Raw genomic sequence first — 7,605 nt, forward strand, 5'->3', positions numbered from 1 at the left:
ACGTACATATAGATATAGATATAGAATAATAGATTGATATAAATACAGGTAGGTGTAGAATTGGTATCGTGTGTGAAATGAAGCATATCCAAAATATGCCTCTACAAATTAACACAGCTTAACACAAACTTTCAAGTTTTGTGTCCATATCCTTAAAAGACCAAGCGTAATTGGTGCCCCTCAAGCAAGATTTCGCCTCCACACTTACAAAAACATTCCCTAATACTGCTAAGAAATAATACATCAAAATGTATTGGTAATGTCAGGAGTGTCTCACCCCACTCACCAACATTATGTAATGTTTGTGCTAGTTCAAAAGGAAGCAGAATTGTTTGGGAATAAAACATCTAAGCAATAATTTGTGTCTATAAATTCGTATACGTGACTATTGGGTATGCTGGTATTGGTTCCGAGGTGATTAAGAATGTTCTAGTGTCAGAATATTAACTTTGCTACTCTTAAGTTAAAAGTCATAAATCTCATCCATTTGAGTTTGCTATCTTTCTTTAGCATGATAAAAATATAATTTGCGAAAAGAAAATAGAATATATTGGTTTAGTTAATGATAATATTTTTGTATACTTTCTCGGCGTCACTATCAGAGTTTATTATCACTTCACCGTAAATATATCAGAATAACTTCATGCGTTAATTTCCCCCTCGAGTATATGTGGTTCTCTTCTATATATTAAAAACCTCACGTAATATGTGCTGTAGGAAATGTTATGATAACGTTTGTCTCCTTCAGTTAATGTATTTGTGAAGATATTAAAATGGCCGAAATGTGATATACGATACAGTATTGTACAAACATCCACACTAGTTAAATCCAGAAATAGACAACTGATGATATTCAATACAAGAAATATAATATAGCTGATAGGTTTATCAAGATGTGTCACGTTGCGTTCTACATTTCCAATAAACTACCAACGTAATAAAACTACTTTCGCTTCTCGTTTGCATCCAACATTTGCCATTTTATTAATTATTCCTGCACTAGTGAGGTGCAGCGAGTATTAACTTTATTAGGACTAATACAACTACAACATCAACAGCAACAACAGCAACAAAAAACAATAACTACTACTACTACTACTACTACTACTACTACTTGTCATGTTGCTTATAATATTTTGTAATATATTATATCGGTGCAATGCCAGTAATTTATGTTCAGTGTATGTTTTATGTGCAACCTCCCCTAGTATATGAGTGAGACATTATAACATTGGATGAATGAAAGACAATATCCACTTGAGAGAGAACAGACTGCATAACATGAAAGAATTATAAAGCAACTTATTAGCTATAATGTAAATAACAATTTATTCAGGTTTATGTTTAAACGACGAGGAGTCGCATGACGTTTATATCGATTCATTATTTGCCCTTTGTCTGCTTACACACTCGATACATATCTAACACCATCTAATTTACTAAAGGCTCAATTCATTACGTCGTCATTGTATGAAATGCTAAGGAAATGTCTTTCCTGTCAATAGTACTACATTAGTCTTATGATAAGTAAAAGTGAGTGGTGTATTTTGGCCCGTTCTAGATAAGACGTAAATCTGAATCTTCTTATCTAAAATATTTAAAGCCTATATTTTATCGTAAACTATATAACAACATTTTCTAGAACACACTTATTCAAGAAAATTGCCGCAGTAGGTCATAGAAATCAGTTTTGCCGCCTACGCTTATCCGTGAACAACTGAATGCTGATAAGTGTCATTTCAGCTATCATTTCACCATTATACACCAGTGAATATGTTGAATGAATTCTTCTTCGAAACACGCATTAAATTTACTAACATTGTGTAAATAAATTTATGACACAGTGATAACTGTAGAACTGTGCACTAGATAACTTCAAATAGTAAAAGATTCTGTATTTAAACATAAACTTTTCTGGTGTTGATGTCTAGTTGCTTAGTGAGCTATTCAATCTTGATTCGCTTTTGTAAAACTTGGTGATCTGAGCGGAATATATGTGGTTGTGATTTTCTCAGAAATATTCCAATCACTTTTGCTGACGCTTAAAAATCAGCGTGAAACAATGGTGTCTCTGACTGTCGCATATGTTTTAAGATTATGTATCTTTGCAAGCCAGGCATGAAACGCATGCCGCATAAATAATAGGATTGAACTACGAAAGAAAAAGCAAGTAATCTCTGTCTCTAAAGATACAAGTATAGTAAATTAATACAAACTATTGTTCTCTGTGTTGCCATTTCACAAAATGCAAGGAGAACTACAATCTGTGTGTAGTTCACAGTTGTATGAAAATGAACTCAAAATGAAGCGTCAGTGTGGTCGCTTGATCTGCTAGAATTAGCTGCCAATCGTCCGTAATTTTCCACTATACCGTGATAAAAAAATACAACTATGCATCTGACAATATCAGCCTAGAGATATGACAGACGATGGAGAATTAAGTTTTGTCTTATATTTGTTTGATCTGGGATTAACGTTGATCTGGGATTAAAATTACCAACTGTGGTAACAGTTAATACTTATCTTCTCATTCTTTTCGCTGAACTTTTTAAGAGTAGATGCTTTATATTGTGTTCATAAATGTGACCGTTTCACTGTAGAATTCGCGGGACTGTGAGTGTGTCAAAAACAAAATAAGTCCATGCATACGTAACAAATTAAGCAAGTCAAATATCAGAGCAATTAATGAGGCCGGAATTCTGAAACATTTAATCACAGTGAAAGCGCTCCTACTCTTTTTTATGAGCCGAGATGCAAAGAGACAACATTTAAATAGAGCGGTTGCAATAGAAATTTATCGCATCTTTAAGAATAATGTAATGCGCAAATTCAACATGTCTTATGTGACTAGAAGACAGATACAAAGAAACAGTAAAATACAAGAGAGAAATGCGTCTAAGCAAAATACACAACTTATTCTACCACCTGCAGCTTTGTGTGATGTAAACACGTTATTTGGATCAACATGCTATGGATATATATATATATATATATATATATATATAACATTCTTTCCTAATTATATACATCATAGCAAAATATCATGCTCACGTGAGTCAGTACTTTCAGTGGCATTTCTATATAGTTATTTTGGTACAATTTGTAAATTAATTTGCTTGCTCTTTTTATATTTGTGTTGCTACATTAGTGTTTATGGCAAGGACTTGTATATGTTCTTTAGCAAACAATACGCTAGCGTAAGAGAGAGAGAGAGAGAGATAGAGAGAGAGAGAGAGAGAGAGAGAGAGAGAGAGAGAGAGGGGGAGAGAGAGAAATGGTGGGTGGGGAAAGGAGACAAATGTAAAATATCAATAGAGAAAGGTGCGCTCCAAATACAGTTTTTATGTATATTTTCTTAAATTTATACGATATAATTAGCAGTTTCTTTGTTATTTTATTATGGTAGCTATAACAGTAAAGTGTCACATCCGCGTCATGAACTAGTTTATAGGTATTCTATAAACACTCTCGGACAGGTGATACCTATACGCTTGCTAGGCCATCAGGACAATTCGTGAGATGATTCAGATATCATTTGAAAATGATATCGTCATTCTATCTCAAGTTTTTAAATTATATATCAACCATTGCATGGACGAATAACAATCCAAATCAACAATTTAGCTTAAAGCAAATATGTCACAATGACCAAATGAATGAATCAAAGATAGAATAACAGCTAGCGATAGAGAGAAATGGGGAGTGGTAGATAACGAGTTAATATCGAAACATTCGTAAAGAAAATGAAACTCAGTACATTAAGCATGCTTAAAGCACGATAATATCATTCGTAACCATTCGGCTTCGGAATTCATGCTTATCGTTCCTTGATTATCTTCCCTGAAGCATATTTGCTTTGATGTAGCATTTGGCAGCCCTTTTATATTAATACACTTTATGAGTAAAGAAAAGGTTGTCTGATTTTCATCACGTTTCCAAAGGGTTGCTTTTGAGGATTAGGAATAACTAGTGAAAATATGTTACGACTCAGTTAAAAGAGTGGTGCAACTATTCCGCAATGTTCTTTGATATTTTTGCTCCTGTTATGAATGCTATATCAATGAGGAGGTCAAAATTGTAGATATTTTATCTAATACACATAGATTCCAGCAGCACTTATGCACAATTATTATATACGACTTTGATATAAGCGTTGATTCTTTATGTTATATGTAGCACGATAATTATGTATGCATGCCCGCATTGGTGAGGGTGAAAAGGTCGATTAATTCGTATTACAATACGCGGAATGGGAATAATTGTTAACTAAAAGTGAAGATATTCCTTGCAAGGAATGGGTTACATGTGTAGGTAAAGCTATAGTACTGCTAATAGACTTTACGTCTATCAATTCGCTAGGAGCAAACGATTTTAAAAAATACGGATACGACAATAGTGTTCATTTTGTAATTAAGACAAGTTTGGGTTGCTTCCTATAGTCTTACTGTGTTTTTGATTTGTTCGAAGAAGCCCATTACTCTATACAAGTCTCAAGACAAACATACTATTCGTTCGGTTTTTCTAACAGCTTTAAGTTGATACTGTAATGCAGGTCTTCGGATCAGGTATATAGCCATATAAACCAATATATGTATGCATTGCTCACTATAGCAGCGTCATTTCATAGTGTCTTCACTTCTTATCACTCAGGCTCTTACGAACCTCTAAACTCTAGGGTCGCATATTTTTTCTTCCATTTTCTTAAATGATCATCTGTAAATGTACGCCTTCTTGAGCAGCTCAAAAGGAAATACTTATCGCTATGAAAACAAATCTTTCTTGCATACTTTATGAAACTCATATCACTTCAATATGTCATTCTGCCTTAAAAGCATTTTGGATTAACAGAAATGTTTGTGGTACGTGTAGGTTGTTACACGAACTCATGAAGTTACCATAGGTTGTATCTACAAGTATATTTGAAGAGGCGCATACATTTTTGTGTCTAACGGTAAATATATGGATACTGTAAGACTGCATAATGCGTGAGAAAGTTTATTATCAGATTGAACACAAGGTAGCTACAAAAGTGAAGCAGACTAAATATAACAACTAAGGTACTGAATTTCTCCTTCAAATTATTAGATGAGACAAATATAAAGACGTTTCGTACTCATTTCTATGAAATAAAACGACGATTTAATTTAGCGTGTTAGGAAAATGGATAACATATAAACGATATATTCATTTGATATCAGGTAGTTGGGTTCTTTGTATGTTTATCTGTGAAGTGTATGAGAGCCTGACATGGTGTAAAGTATTGTGCTACGTATTTGAATAACCGGTGCCGACCAGTAATTTTAATCGCTTCTCGGCATTGTATACATTATATGCACGTACATAATCATACATACATATATACATACATACATATCTTCAAGCCTACATATATGTATATAACTATATTTTATTGAATACCTTTTTTCAAAGGGAATTTTAACTAATAACGTTACATAAAATACATAATCCATTCGATGTTTATTCTTCAGCAGGACGCTTTACTTATGTTCGCTATATTTTCATCACTTTACTTTTGCATCTAATGAAAATTTCATCGAATGCACTCGTTTCTTTCGAAATTCATTATCAGTATGCAGCAAGGCATCCTTTTGACGATATAGTACAAGATACAACTTGTATAATATTCATAGTCACGGACTCGGCAGTGTTATCATTGAGCACGAAAAGTGGTAAAATGGATATTCAAGGCTGAGAATAAAAACACAAGCCAAACTTCAGCAAAAAAGAATGGGCCGAGCTGAACAAATTAAAAGATGATAAAATAATAACAATCAAAGAGGCTGATAAAGGGTGTGCAGCTGTCTTAATGGACACGGTATACTATATAACTGTAGTACTATCCATATTAGAAGATACAATATATTATGGAAAGGTCCAATACTACAGTCAGCAGAAAATAATGAGAAACCTAAAATCCATGTTAAACCTATACAGAGAAGGGCTCACCGACAAGGAATCCGATTATATGACCAATTTCAAAAGTAAATCCAATCAATTCTACGGTATTCCTAAGATACACAAACGTGAGAAAATAAGTAACGCATGCAGGATAGCCACAGACATAATAATCAAGGTCCCCTAGTTTGCTAACCTCCTCATGGCATATCTAGAAATCAGTCTTTATAGCAAGATACTAGAAACATACGGCAACCCATTCTCCCTCTACATAGAAAATAAATGGAAGAGGTACCTCCATGACTGTTTCATTCTTTGGCATGAAAGTATAGAGAGACTTAAAGAATTTCAAGCACTTATAAATGGACTTGACATAAACATTCAATTCACGATAGAATATAGCCATCAGCAACTTCCATTCCTCGACATCCTCATTAAGAAATCTAACAAAGAAATAGACATAGATATAGACTATAAGCGCACGGACTCTAAGCAATATCTACCGTTCAAGTTATGCTACTCTAGACACACTAGAATGGTTATACCTTTCAACCTATCAAAAAGGATTTTACTATAGTTTCTGATACAAGCAGCAGGGACACACAACTACAAGAACTAAAGGATACACTCATCACGAGGAACTACCCACCATCACTAATTGATATATGCTTTCAACGGGCCCTACATCTCAACATCTGTGAACTCAGCCATCTCAAGTTAAAGAAAGATTTACAAACAAAAGCCCTTCCATACATCTCCACGCACAACCCTCTTATCAATGAAGCCTTCGACGCCATCCTCCAATATATTCCCTTACTAAAACGGAATCAAAGAATGAATCTAATCCTCCAAACGCACACCATCGTAAAGAGCACAAGGCAGCCTAACTTTATGAAAAGTTTCCTAACACAAGACCGAATACGCTCGACAACAACACTGAAGCCGTCAGGAAAAAAAAATGTGGACTTAACTGTGGAATATGCGTCAACCTAATTGAGGGATCGGATTTCTCTTTCAAACAGGGTCAAAATTTCACAGTGAAAAGCGACTTCACATGTGCTTCGGTGAACCTGATATATGTATTAACCTGCTCTGCGTGACGAGAGCAGTACATAGGCCAAACCAAAAACAGTCTACGTCAAAGGATGGCTCTGCACAGATCCCAGATCAAAATTCGGAAATACTGAAAAATGGCAGACATCCGACATACCGACATTTGCGCAAATAACAAGCAACCCAGCTTCAGAATTTTTCCCCTCTATCAATTCATGGACGATACAACCTGTAGTCAGCGCATTAGTAAAGAGTCATTCTTTATTACAAACTGCATCCATAAAAAATGACACTATTACAAGAGCTTTAGAATAATACCCACGCAAATATTAAAAATGAAATATTCAAAACAGTCACTTCACATGAATTTATTCAAAACAATTCCAACCACAACGGATCGCTTTTAGGTCACTTGACCATTTAAGAGGCTTCCACCAACATCCCGCTACTGACATACCACTCCCGCATTCTTCTTCTTCTTCTTCTTCTTCTTCTTCTTCTTCTTCTTCTTCTTCTTCTTCTTATCATTATTATTATTATTATTATTATTATTATTATTATTATTATTATTATTATTATTATTATTATTATTATTATTTGCATCCTTTCTCTACTGCTACTGCTGCTTAAACGATC

The sequence above is a fragment of the Octopus bimaculoides genome, chromosome 9, assembly GCF_001194135.2.
Source record: "Octopus bimaculoides isolate UCB-OBI-ISO-001 chromosome 9, ASM119413v2, whole genome shotgun sequence".
Taxonomy (NCBI): Eukaryota; Metazoa; Mollusca; class Cephalopoda; order Octopoda; family Octopodidae; genus Octopus; species Octopus bimaculoides.